Below are 15,819 nucleotides of genomic sequence, written 5' to 3'. Positions count from 1 at the left end.
AGTCAATTTATCTCCCTAAACAGAAAGAGGTGGGGATTCCTGTCTGAAAAGCAAAAGGATGGTGAGAAACACCTCCCAGGGTACATTCTGGAAGAAATACTGCCCAGCCAGAGGCTTATTTGGGTGTTGGGAGGCCGGCTGTGGCTTGTCCTCCCCCGTCAAGGAGACTTGGGGTTAATTTTCCGGAAGCATCCTCGGTTTCATCCCTGCAGGTCCGAAGGCCTGGTGAGGCTCCTTGCCTCTCCACAAGTGCAGAGGGTAATTAGGCCTGGCACATTCCAGGTCTGCAGAGCCCACGCTCCCCACAGTTAACACCCACAGTCACGTCCTCACCCTATTTATTCCCTTTGAAGAGTGGGAACCGGCTCCGGCCCCTCGGGACGCCTGCTCAATAATGCAGCAGGAGACGCAGCGTTAATGGTCCCTGCACACGAGGCATCTCTAATTGCAGAGAAAGGCGGCGGAAACGAGGGAGCGGCCAGGGCCCCCCACCTGGAGCCGGCCCTGCAGGTCCCTGGGTCTTCCCACACCCGGGGGACAACAGCATCCTCACCAGGGCACAGCCTGCTGAACTGTCCCTGCCGCAGGGTGCTGGCACTCTTGGTGACCGTGTTCTCACCACTGCCGGAAGCAGCGGGCAGCCCCGGGGTGGCTCCCTCCTCCTCCCACAGCAGCCTCTTGCCCTGTGGGCCCCAACCTGCCCTATGTCACCCCTGCCCTCATGTTCTTTGGCTGCTTTGCGGAGTTTGCTGCTGCAGAGCCTCCACCTCCTTAAACTCTCTTCCCTTGAGCTCAGTGACAGTGCCCCCAGACCGCACCTCCTGGCAGCCCACCCTCCACGATCTCCAGGGTCCTCGCCCCGGGGACTGTCTCTCCTTCACCCCACCTGCCGGGCGGCCTTCCTTGTGGAGGAAGCTGCGTGGGAAGCAGAAGGAACTCATTCTGCTGCACCTGGGGAGCCCGGGCGAGGCCCTAGGTGAGGACAGGGTGCAGCCCCAGCGGACACCTGGCTAAACCAACAGAAAACTAACACAGGAGCCAACCGTGCGCCATTCCCACATGCACATGTTGCAGGACCCCACGTCCCCAGGGCCTCAACCGCCAACTTTCAGATTCTGCTAATCAGACGAGCAAGGGTGGCCCTTTGATTTGCCCTTTGGTTTGTCTTAAATTGACCACTAGCAGGTGCAATATTTCTGTATGTCTGTTTACCACCGTCTCTGTCTCTTCCCATTTATGTCTTTGCCCACTTTCCCATTTCGTTTCTCTTGAGTGGTTTCTCCCTTACTGATCTGTACGTGAAGCAGGTCCTTCGAAAGATGAGCTGCATTTGGCAGAGGCTGGGGGAGCTCTGAGGTTTAGGGATCCATCGTAATTCCTGGCCCAGACTACGTGCGTCTTTTTTGGTGATAGCCCTTGTTTGTCATGTTTGTCAGGCTGCCAGGGCCCATCAGAACAACTTATGGAACGTCCTTAACGTGTTAAGGTCTGGAAAGAACAGGGAAGCCGGCCCATGGTTGTCTGGGTGCCGTCCTGCCTGCAGGTGGCAGGCGGAGAGAAAGGCCCACCACGCTGTGGTGCTGGTGGCACCGGATCGTCTCTCAAGTGGAACCTTCCGTGGGGTCTGTGCTCCGTGGATGGTCCCAGATGCTTATGGTGTCAAGGGCTTTCTGCCATCAAGGACCCGGAGTCGGTCGGCCACGTGCTTGGGTTTTGCTCACACACGTATTTATCAGCATCACCCCCCACCCCCCGGGATGGCAGGAAACCTCAGGACCAGCAGCAGGTGTCACTTTTTCAAGACTGTCTGACACTTTTACAGCTGAAGATCCCCGGCCAGGGGCCAAAATCCCCTCAAGTTCCCACACTTGAGCGGTGCGGAAGATAAGACCAAACTTTTAAATCCTGGATAATCCTCACTTTACTAATAAGCAGTTTTATCTAAATCCTGCTTTTAAAATTGTGCTTCCCCAACTGATGCTGGTAAAATCGAGTTTCCACATCCAATTTCCAGTCTGCATTCAGAGGGTGTTAACCCCTGGGCTCTGCACCCAGGCCTGAAGGCCCGTTGCGCTGCCTCATCTCAAACAGATCCTTGGTCCCCACAACCTGGGACTCGGCGAGTGCTGCCTCCACTGTCCACACCCGGCACGCCTAGAAGAATGAGGAGGTGTCTCGGTTTCTTATGCATAGGATTCACTCCCTACCCGCCCCCCACCCATGACCCATGACCCATGACCTCACCCTCCAGGATGGCCTATGAGACCCATTCAGAAAAAAAATCTATTTAATTTAGCAAACATTTTTACAATACACATCTTCGTGTACCAGATACGCTATGATTTTAACATGGGTTCTTTTATCCCTGTAACAACATCATGGTAGATCCTTGCGCTGCCCGTTGTACAGATGGGGAAGCAGACTCCAGAGGAAGGAGACCAGAGTGGACACAGAGGTCTGGCCCAGGGTCTTCCGAGGCAGCAGCTGTGGGTAGTGAATTCCAGTGATGTTAAGATAGGTCAGTCCTATTTCTTCCTTGACCCACGCATGTGGGGTTCTGGAAACAAACCCTTAAGCGCATGTGTCCGCCCTGTGCTGTCCACCAAGGGGGTGCTGCATCTGCGTCTGAAGGATGTCAGAGCAGCTCCATCTTCAGGCACACGTTCAGCACCCCCAAGTGGACAGCACCAGGCCCCACCTGTAGATACCAAAGATGACAAAGTCACAGGATGCTTCCAGTATTTGTCTCTACCTGTTAGATCAGGCTGAAAGCTGGACTCCCTTCACTGGTTCTTAGACCGGGCGCATATGCTCCTGGGCCCTGCCTTCCGAGTCTGGTGGAACAGATCTGACTATTTCATGACATTAAATACTCCCAGTGTTGTCTCTTCCCAGCCAAAGCATTCTCGCTGCCAGTCTTTTCGGAGAGGCTCCATGCCTTTCCCTTGATCATTCTTGCTGTCTTGTTTTGGCTCTCGTCCAGCCTTCAAAGATCTTTCTGGAGATGCCGGGGCAAGGGGCTGCTTTGCCAGTTCCCAGATGTGTAGGCTCCTGTTAGTAAATGGCTGCACCCCCCACCACAAGGATAGGGCTCACCACACGGATGGCGCTCGCTCAGCCTGATTCCGTCTGCCATGTGCAGCTTTAATCAGCACCAGACGACCCCAGATGCTGTCAGAATAAGATTCTAAGAAAAGGGCCACTTGGGGGCAACTTCCATAGCAGCTAAAGATGAAAAATAATGCTATGAATACATTCCACCCAGCAAACATTGCTTCTAATGAAAGAATCTAGAGTAAGAACAAGAAGTTCTGAAACTAAGCTACAAATTATCAAGGAATCATGCTGCAGATTTCCTGTAGATGGATTCCATGTCATGTTACAACACATTTGTATGAGATTATAAAAACCAATATTCACCCCGGGATTGTGCAATAAATAGAATTTATTAAAGTACTTGTGAAATGCCTCCAGTGAGAAATTCATCTTTGATCCAGATTTTAATAAGGATTATATAATCATAATGAGACTGTAATAAAACAGCATTACCTGAATAATCCATTTTATTACCAGTTTTATTATGAGTTCCCATTTATTACAATTCATTGGATATTTAAAGCATATGTAAATGATGCAATATAAAATATATGAAGAACAAGAATTATGGTATAGGTCTATGTAAATTTATCTTCCTGATATCTAAGATCTCCAGATCTCCTAAGATTATACGGTCAGAAAGGATCTCAATAAAAGGTTAAAAATGTGGCTTTGGGTCTCAGGAATCAAATATGAATGTCTCACCATGGAAATGGCCATTCCATTCTTGGGATATGAAATCCAAAGTCTACAGGATTAAATCTTCATTAGGGATAGGATACTCTATCTAACTGAAACTGAAAACTAGAAAACTACTTTTACTTTGGCCTCTGGTGGAAATCTTTCTAAAACGTCTAATTTTCTGCTTTACTAAGTACACTATGTGGACATACACAATCGTTAATAACCAAGGATCGAGATCATGCATTTGTAAAAAAAAATGCAAAGAAAACAAATAAAAAAACAAGGCCAACCTAATTTCCTTTTTTTTAAAAAAAGATTTATTTATTATTTATTTATTTATTTATTTATTTATTTATTTATTTATGATAGACAGAGAGAGAGAGAGAGAGAGAGAGAGAGAGAGAGAGGCAGAGACACAGGAGGAGGGAGAAGCAGGTTCCATGCCGGGAGCCCGACGTGGGACTCGATCCTGGGACTCCAGGATCGTGCCCTGGGCCAAAGGCAGGTGCTAAACCGCTAAGCCACCCGGGGATCCCCCCTTAATTTCCTTTTTAAAAAAGAGGAGATGAAGGTAGACCAGCCTTGTGTTGCCCGCATCACCTGTCCTGCCTGTATCCTGGCTTTGCGTCAGGTGACTTCTACATTGTCCAGATAACCTGCCTCCCATCTCTTGATCTCCCGTCTCTGGCCTCCTCTTCCCTCCCACATTGGTACTTAGCACCTGCTGCCCTCCCCACTGCTTGTTTTTGGGTGTGCCCTGTTCCCAGCTAATCAATACGTCCTTGAGAAAGGGCCGACTCCGGTCTCCACTGTCTCCAGCTCCCAGAATGACGCTCTGGGGAGTGTCCAGCTGGACGGCATGAAGAGACGCCATCACTCTCTCCCACACCCAAGGTGCTACCAAACAAAAGCAAGACAAGGGAAGGGAGGCATTTGCTGAGCCAGTTCTAGTTACTAGCCATGATGCTCTTCCGCCCAGGTCCACGCCTGTGATAAAAGGTCACGTCCTACTGACGCAGCACCCGACGCTCTGGGCAGCGAAATAAAATCCCTTCTGTAAGGGTGGGAGCTGGAAAGCACAGCCACATCTCGTCAAAGCTCTCACTCACTGGAGACAACAGGGCAGAGGTCTTTCCGCGTCCTTCCCCAGAAACACACAGAGCAGCATGTGGAATTCTCAAACCACGAGGGACGCTGGGCAGGAGAGGGGATGCACAGATGTCACCGTTTCTCCTCCCTCACTGCACACAGCCACCTGTCCTCTGGGAAGGGAAGCACAGATCCCTGCTTAAAAAGCTCGGATTCTTCCGTGAGGACCGAAGGACATCGAGGATGTAGAAGCAGAAGGCGGTCACGAGAGGCTGGCGGAGGGGACGGGGATGTTTAATGGGCACAGGGTTACTGTATTCTCGAGCTCCGCTTGCAGCCTGGTGCCCAGAGTTAACAGTAAGGTCTCATGGACTTTGAAAATCTTTGCAAGGGTAGAGCTCATATTAGTGTTGTTACCTTCTCCCCACCCCACAAAACAATAAAGGGACGGAGGGGAAGCTTTTGGAGGCCATGGAAGGTTTACTACCTGAATGATGATGACGGTCACATGACTCTACACATAGGTCCAAACTGAGCAAACCGCGCACGTTAACTCTGAGCAGCATTCTGTGCACCAATTATACGGTGAGGCTTCGGGAGCCGAGAGGCCAGATCCCCTCCTTCTAAAAACAGCTGCTGTTTATTAAAAATCGTGGGGAGACAGTGACTTGGGAGGGGCCCTAGGGGAGCATCTGCAGTGCTGGCTATGTGGTTGTGACTCTCTTGGGAAAATTGAGAGAGACACGCGTACACTTTGTTTGCTTTTCTGTGTGTACGTCGTAGTCCACGACAAGCGTGAGCATGTGAGCCAACGACCCCGAAGCTTTGGAAATGCCGTGAGGGGCAAACCCCTCTGCACACGCCAGGGGGTTCCCACACATGGTTGCTGCTGCCCCGGCGGCAGAGCACTTGCCAATCAGACTGGAGTCAACTTTCAAGGAGCTTTCCGGAAGAACATAATTAGATTAGAACGTTACATTTGTTAATTTTTCAGTTGCTCATTAAAATTGACATGTCATTTGATTTTGACAGAAACCTTTTTATCTTGATGTAAGACTGTAGGCATTTTTTTTTAAATACAGCTAAATTTAGGGAGTTCTGAAATATGACAACTGCAATAATGAGATTGAGAGCACTCTCTCCATCGTTCACATCTGAGAATCACAAAGCAAACCATCTTTTCCCATAACACCGGGCTGCAGGCTTTATCTAGACTTTTAAAAGATGCGTCCATCATGCAAGGAGCGCTCCCAACTCCGGGGAGTCATTTAGGGTGCCAAGGAGGAGCCTGCTCTGAGAGGAGTGCCAGGGAATCCAGACCACAGGACACGGGTTCTAGAAAGGTCTTTGCTTCCTACGTCACAACACAGCCCTGCTAGGCCCTCCCTGACACGGAAGCTTAGAAAAGGAAGATTTTCCTCCTTCTGCCCGTGTCGTGTTCATTGGGGACGCCCGAAAAGCCAGAGCAGAAGCACCCGGGCAGCGACTGCCAGAAAGGGGGGGCGGGCGGAGGGACGCAAGGAGACCTTGGGAGTGGTGGCCGGGGCCCAGTCCCCGCTCCCGTCGATGAGCCACATGCTCGTGAGCAATTCAGCTCAGTCCTTGAACCTTCTGGTCCCTCATCTGTGTAAAGGGGGTAATAAAAGCACTAACGTCGTGGCAAAACCTGAAAGCTAACACCGAACACGCGCGCCTGTCCACGGGAACAGGTGGCTGCCGGGGAGCAGACGCCCACGGGGACGGCTTCCCCTGGGCGGGCCTTGGAACCTCCCCTCTGCGTGTAGGCCTTCCTCGTCTCTCACAGGCCCACGGTTGGGTGGAGAGGGCCTGAGGACTCAGAGGAACTGGAAGCTGAAGGCAGACGGCCTTCGTCTCTGAATGAGAGTCGGTGGGGGACACCTGCCGTGGTCCGTGACCTGAGCAAGGAAGGGACACGTGGAGACCTTGGGAGCCACAGCAGCCACCGTGCGGAGAAGGTGAGATGCAGGGCTGGCCATCACGTGGCGCCAGGCACAGAGCAGAGATGCCACAGATGTTTGTCTCCCTCCCTCCCTCCTTCCCTCCTTCCCTCCCTCCCTCTTCCTTCTAAGCACGTTGCTAGCTCCTGCATGTGGAGGGGTTTTTGCAGAAGCAGATCTTGGGTGCAGAGGACATTCCTCCGGGGGGCACAGCCATTTCTGGGCAGCCTGCAGACACCTCACGATGCATCCTCAGTATCTCCCGAGGAGCCTCCCGGGGATGGCCACAGCCTCGCATCCGGGGCAGGTGTGCGGGCCCCGAGCAATGGGAAGCATCCGGGGTGCACCATGCAAGCCCCAGACTGGGGTGAAGGAAGCGAGCCCTCCAGCCTTCTCACTCCCACAAAACTCACTCCATCTCCCGGGAAAGCTCAGCTGAAACACAGCTGTGGCTGCTCCACACCCCCAGCCAAACGTCTGCTCTTCCAGCTTCCGATCGCGTTACAGTCCACGGGGGACGGCCGAGCAAATGGGCACAGGCTGAGACCAGGGATTCACCCCCTTGAGGTCTGCGCAAGGTGCCATTGGAGCTTTGCAAGGACAGAACTATCTTTCAGAGAGTGACCGCCCTAAGGCGGTTCTGATCTGGGAACAAGAAGCCAGCGCTGAGACCAGCCTTGTGATCTTAATGCACATTTCAGTGTTCACATTAGAAAGGAGGATTTTTTTTTTTTTTTTTTTTTTAACGAAGGGTGTTGGGGGTGGAGAGGATGAGGAGAGGCGAAGAGGAGCCACTTTGTGCTCAAGAGTCTGCCTTCTTTATTGTTAAAGCATGGGTTGGAGAATGTGTTTGTTGTTCAACTCAAGAGATCTGATAACGGAGGTATCCGCTGATGGCTGAGAACTGAATGCTATGGAGATGGGGTTTTTTAATTTTAAGTTTGAAAGAGTTTGCGACTCACAGCAGTTGCAAAATTAGGCAGAGTTCCCGAGGATTCCTCCCCCAGGCTCCCCGACGACAACGGCTTACATAACCCAAGTCCGCGATCAAGAGCGGGAACGTGACGTCGGCACGACGCTGGGGCCCCGGGCACAGGCCGCATTTGGATAACGCCATTCCCCACACCCTCGTTTTAGACTCCAGGGTGAACGTGTTCCTTCCCAGGCAGGCGGGAGGGAACGCGGCTCTCGCCCAGCGAGATCCTAACCCCAGCAGCGTAAACAGGGGGTAGCGCATTGAGAAACGAGCTATCGGAGTTTGGCTTGTTTCCTCCCACAGCTGTGATCGACGGCGCTAAGAACGGTGGAGGTGGGTGCTGAGATTCGGACTGACGCACAGTTGCCGGGCTTGGGGAAGCCCCTCGTTCACCCCGAGAGCACACGGTGCCCCATGCCGGCACCAGGAGGGACACACCGCCCGGGAACGCCCCCAGCACCAGCCTCCAGGGAGGGTCCCCCGGCAGGGCCCGGCCCCCCTCGGGGGAGGAAGCGGACGGCACCTTCTCCCCAGCACCGCTGAGCTGCACGGGTCCCCGGCCCTTCCTGCTTCCCCACCAGCTTCTCAGAGCTTTGCCCTGGGAGGCAGGGGGCTGCCTTCTGGGAGTGCTGCGTTTGCTGGGGAGAAGAGCTCTCCAGAAACTTTGGTGCGAGTTCCGGAAAACAAGTAGGACCACACAATCCACACGGTAACCGGGGTCCCCTGGCCTGTGCCTTCGCCTGCTCCCCTCTGCCTCCAGGACTCGGCAGCTCCACCAGCTGCGGGGGGTCCTCAGGGGGCTTCCTGGGCTCTTGATAAAGCAGAGGCCCATCCCCGAACTCCCCTGGTCCCTCGGCATTGTAACACCTGCCACCATCGGAAACGAAATGATTCTATACCTTGCAGGATCTGCCGAAGAGTCCATGTGAAAGAAAACTCGTGTGTGTGAGCTCATGTGAGTACACAGTGTGCATCTGTGTGTGAAGGCACATATGTGTGGTGCACGTATGTGTGCACACTGTATGCACATGTCTGTGTGCGTGCATGCACAATGCATTTATGCAGACTAGAGGGCAGTTGCGTGAGTACACCGCATGCACTCCTGCATGCAGGTGTGTGCAGGTGTGTGCATGCATGCATGCACACCAGCATATGAGTGCACCGTGTGTGTGGGCATGGGCGTGTTCCTGTTCACGTGCATGCCTAAACCCTTCCCTGGAGCTGTGGGGATGCTCAGTGGACTTGCTCCGTAACGGGGCTCCGCAGGTACAGACAGACCGAGGGCACCCCTCCCTCTGGTCCAGGGCCCGAAGCGCGGATGCTCGGTGCCTCTGCAGTTGCTCCACGCGCAGACGGCAGGCAGAGCGCCCATCAGCTGTCCTCATGCGCCCAGTCTGCGTCCCAGCTGCGGCGCTGGCTTCTCTGCGGCTTCCCTGAGACCATGCATGGGACACACCTCCCCAGGTGTCCCTGCTCTGGGCCACAGCCGGGAGGGAGGGCTCTTTCTGCCCCGGCCTCCCCTGAAAGGAGAGCCCTGGTCTCCGTGTCCCTGGGGCGGACCTCTGGCCCCTCGGAGCCATCTCTTGAAAATGGTTGAAAGTCCTTCCCCTCCTGCCCCCCAGGGACACGCAGCAGAGGAGGAGGCTGGCTCACTGCCCGACAGCTCCTTGTTTGGGGGCCACACAGCGTCTCCAGTGGAGGAGGCAGGGCAGGCGGGGAGGAGGTCTGGCAGACAAACCTCACAGTGCAAACTGAGAAGCAATTTCTAGATGTTTCCTTAGTTGTCATTCCTCCAATATCCTGGTTTTCTTCTTCAGATTCTGAGAACTTGGGGAAGATGAAGGCCTGCCTGAAGCGAAGCATCGTCCCTGCCCTTGGGAGCACCAGCTCCATTTCCCTGCTGACAACAGAGGTGGCCCTCAGTGGTCACGAGGGGACATGAAGATCCAGGGGACGGCCCGTCACTCTGGCCCAAGCCGGCCCTGCGGACACGGTGCCTGATTCCCGGATGAGTCCTCCGTGCGAGGCTTTCCTGCAGACAGGTCTGTTGCTTCACAGCAATGGGGCTTCTTTACGAGCCGTTCTCAACCCGGGGGCAGTTTGTCCAGCCCACGCCCACCCCAGGGGCCCTGGGCAGTCCATGCCGGGTGACATTTCTGGATGTGACATCGAGTGGGCGAAGCCAGGGACGCTGCATCCCACGATGTGCGGCACAGCCTGCGGCAGAGCCGCTCTGGCTCCGCCGTCCGTCTCTCCCAGGGGGAGACCCCCCGACGCTTTGTGTCTCTGACCCTCCTACTGAACGGTTTCTTCCCGTCACGGCTTCTTACCAAAAATTCCAATTGTGAAACTTTCAGAAATACACGTGTTCTGAGCAGCGGTGATGGGAGGGTCAGAGAAAAGAACAGGAGAACAAGGAACAAGTATCTCATTGCAAATATTTCATATTAAAAAAATGAATCTGATTGATTTCCTGGTGGTTTTTTTTTTTTTCCCTATTTCTGAGCCAGGGAGGGGTGCAGAGCATAACGTTTCCCCCTTATTTTTTTCCACGTTTCTTCATGGGCACCCACAAACCAACTGTGACGCAGCTGTGTTTCTCGTCCCTCCTGCCCCCCATAAAAGGGCAGGATTTAGTTAATTTATCAGTGTGTTTCTTTGTTCCGATTCAAGCTCAGTTAGGCGGAGGACATGGCAGAGTGGGTATGAAACAGCTTGGAGAAGGGTTTAAAGCACTGCACACATACGAAGCGTCATCATCCAAACCACGGAAAACAATTTGTCCCAATTGCAATTATGCGGTCTTTGCGCGGCTAAGTCATTACAAAGCCCGCGTCTGTCTGCAGAGAGACCCGCGCCCCCCGGCCCCACGGAGACGGCGCGTCTCGAACCGTGAGCCGAGAGCTCCTTGCTCTTCCTTCGGCAGGTAGGCCTAGTGTCGCCTTTCCCGTGGGAAAACACCAGGCACGCGTCCGCCAGTAGCTCTTGGCTCTTGTCATAAATACCTTTTCCCCAACACCAGCCATTTTCAATATTACTTTTGTAGCAAAGTGAAGTTGGCACGAAGGTTCCGTGGGGGAAGGGACTATGGCTCTTCCCAGTCCTGCGAGCAGCCCACTGCTTGCAGGTGACGGGGGCAGCGCGGGTGCCGGTGACCCAGGGGCCACGCGGATGCTGTCTCTTCCCCGGATGGAAGGCGGACCCTCGCTTGCCGATCCCACCCCAGCCGCCCGTCCTGAAGCCGCCTGGCACCCGGTCTGCGGCCCGCCGCCCGTGGCACCTGCGACATGCCGAGGCGTTTCTAGAGCGGAGTCTGCTGACGATGACAGCTCTCGGCCTGGAGGCAGCCTTCCATCCGTGCCGGGGCGCTCTGCGTCAGGACAGGGACGCAGTGCAGAGGATGGGCTCTAGATGAACCTGGCGGCCTCCGTACTGCCCCGCGTGTCGACCTACCCAGAAATTCACCTGGGGATGCACCAGACTGTGACCCGACAGCGGCTCAAAGGTCCCAGCACAAATGAGGAAACTGAGGCACGGTCCCAGCACAGAGCGGGACCCACACTTCTGAGGGTAGAGAGATGGGCGGAGGAAGGTGGGTGAATGCACGGTGCCAGCCAGCGCGGGGGAGCTGGGTCACGGACACAGGCAGGTGGGCCGAGGGACCATCAGGACACAGCTCAGGCAGGGGCTCGTTACACCGAGTCTCTTCGGGGCACCAGCGGCCGACGGAGGCGGCCAGCCTGACGCAGGCCACGCATCCCAGATGCCAGCACCGCTGCCCAGGTGTGCCCATGAGTCAGCAGTTGCATGGGGGTCGTTTTCTACGTGCCCCCCTAAGGCAGGAGGCTGACAAGGGCTCCAACACCCCTGAGCGGTCAGTACTGGCCAGGGCGCCCTGAGGTGAGGCCTTGTGGGGGAAGCAGGCGCCCTGGCCGTCCCGCAGCGTCCTTGCAAGACGAGCACTGGCACCAGGTGAGGGGCAGCCCTGGGGGCCGGGGGGAGCTGCCCCGCATGCGTCCCCACCCAGGGTCCCCACGGCCTGCCAGACCGGAGGAGGAGAAGGAATCAATTAATAAAAGCAAATTACCTTTTACCAAGTTAAATAAAAGCTAATATAAATGAAACACTGTGTGTATGGCAGATTTATACGCGCTATAACCATTCCATTCCTGGATGGAAACGTTTTAATGTGATATTAAAAAAGATCGAATTAAACTTTAATGTGCGCAACATTTGGTGTCAGGAGCGGCGGGGCCCCTCTCTCACGTTTTCACGGAGTTCGCAGACTGTGGTCCCACCTGCATCAACTTTCCGGAGGCGGCGGGGAGGGGTGTTGGTGGGGGGAGCCTGGTCCTGCAGCCCAGCTCGCCTGGCTCCTCCCCCTGCAGCCTGGGAGCACCGCCCCAGGCCTGACCAGCCCCTGCTCCCTCATCACTGGGTGGGAAGACGCCCACTCCCTGCATGGGGGCTCGGGTGGGGCAGGGGTGGCAGCGTGGGCCCCCCTGGTCCAGGGGTGCAGGGAGGGAGGTGAACGGGCAGGCAGGGAGCACACATGCTGAGAAGCAGGATGGCCTCTGCCGGGACGAGACCTAGGCTGGGCAGGAAAGGCCCGGAACTCCTCAGCACCCCCCGCCCCCACTCCTGGGACTCGGGTCAAATTCACACACAGACTCAAGAAGCCCAACACGCACCCAGAACACGTGGCTTTGCTCCGTCTCAGGGAAAGGATAAAAGCTAAGGGACTGGCCTTAAGCCGGTCGTACCAAGATCTGCGCTCCCCATTCCCAGGAAGGTGAACTCCCAGGATGCTCCAAGGGGCCAGGGTGCTGCTGTGCTCCCGCACGGCAAGGGTCTGGGCCTGGAGTTGCTCTCGGGGAACTGAGTCAGGTCAACCCGGGGAACCTGGCTCAACCGGGTAGAGAGGGGGTCAGGGGCTGAGCTGAGCAACTAGGTACCCCTGGTCTGAGCCCTGGTCCCTCCAAGACCTGGCGGGTTTGCTCTTCTGTGCCTGGGTCTCTCCCTCTGTGATGTGGGGACGGTGCTCGCAGCCAGAGGTCCGCCTGAGACCAGCGAGCGAGTGTGTGTGGCGTGTGTGCCGACACCCGTCTCGGGGATGCGCCTGCCTGACACTCAGCTCGGACGGTGTCGAGGGCACGGGAGTGGGGCCGATGCCTCTCCTGCCTTGTTCCTGCCCCTCCGCCTGTCGCCTCCTCCCCCAGCACATTTCCCAAGAGATGTGTCTGACCTGGTCATGCTGCCCTGAGTGCCCTCATTTCGGAGGCTGTTTAGCATCACACTGTACGTGGCACCCACGGACACAGATGGGCCCGGCTGTCCTCGTCCCGCAGGAGCCCAGAGTCCGGCGGGATGTGCAGACGTGCGCGGGCTGCCCACGGTGCCGGGGCCGGGGGAACCGCAGGGAGCGGAGGGCCGAGCCTGGCTTTGGTGGATCGGAAGTCCTTCCTCACATCAACGACGGCAAAGGAACCATCCTGTAAACGTGTAAGAGCCACGTCTAATTCCTGACGAGGGCACACGTCCTTCCTGGCCTGAAGGATCCTCCTGCGTCCCCAGCGCGGCGTCTGTTCCACGCTCCCCGCAAGGCCCCGTGGAAGCTGTCCACGGAGTCTCGTCGACCTCCGGCACAGGTGAGCGTGTCCATCGCCCATCTGAACACTTAATTATCCTCTTCTTTTTCGTGCCACGGTTTGGGTGATTATAATCCTATTTTCCCAACGAGGCTGAAAGCTCCTTCAAGTTAATGACTTCTAACCCGCACAACGGAGGAGTCCCGAAGCCCCTCCGGGGCCGGGGAGGCCTGGGTGTGCGCTCTGCTTCGCCGCTCAGCTCTGAACCGGGGAAGGTGGCAAACGTCGGCGACCCCTTCACAGGGCTGGGCGGAGGATTAAAGAAGAAAGCGAAGGCTGAACGCTGATCTCGGGGCCTGACCCGTGAGAAGGGCCCGGCTGACCCGCCAACTCCGCAGGGAATCACGGTGACGGGCGGCATGTGCGCGGTGCCCGTTCTGTGCTGTGCGTCGTCCTGAGCGCTCTGCGTAGACAAGTCTACGTGGACGTGGACAAAGCCATGCGCAGCTGAGGACACGGAGCCCAGAGAGGTAGAGCGACTTCCTGAGGCCACACAGACATCAGGGGTTGGCCACGGGCTCAGGGTCAGGCTCCTAACGCTCACTGGGGCGGATCCCACCCGACCGCCCAGGGGGTCAGGCCCCATCATCACCCCTTTCTGCAGCAGGAGGGGGGGGGCAGGGGTCACGTCAGTGTCTCCACTATTTCCACTCGCAAGCCTCCAGCGGAATAACTGAAGAAGATGCTCGGCAGAAGTGTGTGGATGCATCTGTGGGCCGTGTGCACGCTTGTCTTGATGCTCCACAGTATAGAAACTGTGCCCCTGCGCCTTCACGTTGTCAGGGTCTCGAGGGATCTCACAAATGGGCCTGGGTCTCCCAGGGAGGGGCGGCGGGCAGCGCAGCAGGATGGTGTGTCCTCTCAATGGGAGCCGAGAAGCCTTTCGGAGATGCCCTCGTGAAGACCTGCTCGGGGAGCGTGAGAGCAGCTGCGACCGCCCTGCACCCGCCCCTTGGTCACAAAGGCTCTTGCCAAGAATGACCAACAGGCCTCCCTGCGGTTGCCCATCTCCCAGCACCAGCCACTGGACCATTATCCCGGGGAATGGAATCAAAGCCCCGGAGGCGAGAAACAGTGGCGATCGCTTAGAGACATCCGCTCTGTGTCCAGAATGGAAGCATCGCGTTTTCCAAAGAGTCACCAAGTGTTGATAAGAGTGAGCTGAAGTCACCTTTCAAAGACAGAGGAGCATGCCAACCTATGACAGTGCCGAATGTCACTAAACACGAAGCCCTTTCCACTAAGGAAAGTGAAAGAAGGTCCAAGAGCCCAGAATCTTGCGGTGGTGCCTCCAGTGCAACAGGACACCTTCACCGGTTAAGTCACATGACGGGTGATGCTCACACTCAGCTTCTAGAAAGTCCAGCAAGAGGTGGCATCATCCCAATGATGGAGTCCCAGGAGCTTGCATCATATGAGCGGATGGATGGATGGATGAATGGATGGCCCCATGATAGTGAGTGAATGAATGATGGATGGATGGATGGATGGATGGATAGGTAGAGGAGTGGATGGACAGACGGATGGATGGATACATAAGTAGACAGGTGGACGGATGGATAGATGGACAGGTGGATGGATGGATGGATGGATGGATGGATGGATGGATGGGTGGGTGGATAAGTAGAGAAGCGGATGGATGTAGCCCCACCATTTTAGGGAATCTAGTTCTGTCCAGATTCCAGTCTGTCCTTCAAGAGTACTCTTCCTATTCGGGAGGTGGGGGGCAGAGTTAGCATAGGCTGTGGTTAGGGACCCTCCCCTGCACCTTGGGTTGCTCTTAAAATGGGAACAACAGCAGCCCTCCAGGCTGGCTGTGGAGGCCACACGGGCTTCCTGGGTTTGGGAACTAGGGATAGTCAATACAGGGATGATGGTGGCATGAGTACCTGCCCAGTGCCTGGGACACATGAGGGAGGGAGGGCTAGACCCCTGCAGTAACAATCATTACTTTCTTTGTTTTTTAAGATTTTATTTACTTATTCATGAGAGACGGGGGTCGGGGGGCGGGCAGAGACACGGGCAGAGGGAGAAGCAGGCTCCATGCAGGGAGCCGGATGTGGGACTCGATCCCGGGACTCCAGGATCACGCCTTGGGCTGAAGGCGGCATTAAACCGCTGAGCTACCCAGGGATCCCCACAATCATTACTTCTTAAAAGTTCTTTTGGAACCCAAGGGCTGTATCTGATGAGTAAAAGGACATGGTCCCTGAGAGTGAACAGGTGACGCACGCCACACCCTCCTGGTGACCGGGGGTCCCGACCACGGGAAGTCCCCCTGAAGCTGTGCAGCCACACCTGTGCATTTAGGGAGAAGAGACCTTGAAAGGCACAAAGGATTTGGACTCCGTGTGCAGATACCTGAAGC

General features: G+C 55.6%; 1 protein-coding gene and 1 long non-coding RNA gene across 3 annotated transcripts in view; one reads left to right on the top strand and one right to left on the bottom strand.

The window, feature by feature from the left end:
- CDH4 (cadherin 4) overlaps positions 1-15,819 on the bottom strand; it is a 504,369-nt gene that overhangs the window by 284,572 nt on the left and 203,978 nt on the right. The gene's annotated exons all lie outside the window — the stretch shown is intronic.
- On the top strand, positions 7,878-10,272 carry LOC112674217 (uncharacterized). The gene is made up of 3 exons (XR_003145332.3): positions 7,878-8,136; positions 8,710-8,758; positions 9,621-10,272. It is a non-coding gene; the product is annotated as an uncharacterized LOC112674217 (long non-coding RNA).

The sequence above is a fragment of the Canis lupus genome, chromosome 24 (assembly GCF_003254725.2).
Source record: "Canis lupus dingo isolate Sandy chromosome 24, ASM325472v2, whole genome shotgun sequence".
Taxonomy (NCBI): Eukaryota; Metazoa; Chordata; class Mammalia; order Carnivora; family Canidae; genus Canis; species Canis lupus.
Note: the sequence above shows the minus strand (reverse complement) of the source record. Positions and strands in the feature narration are given on the sequence as shown.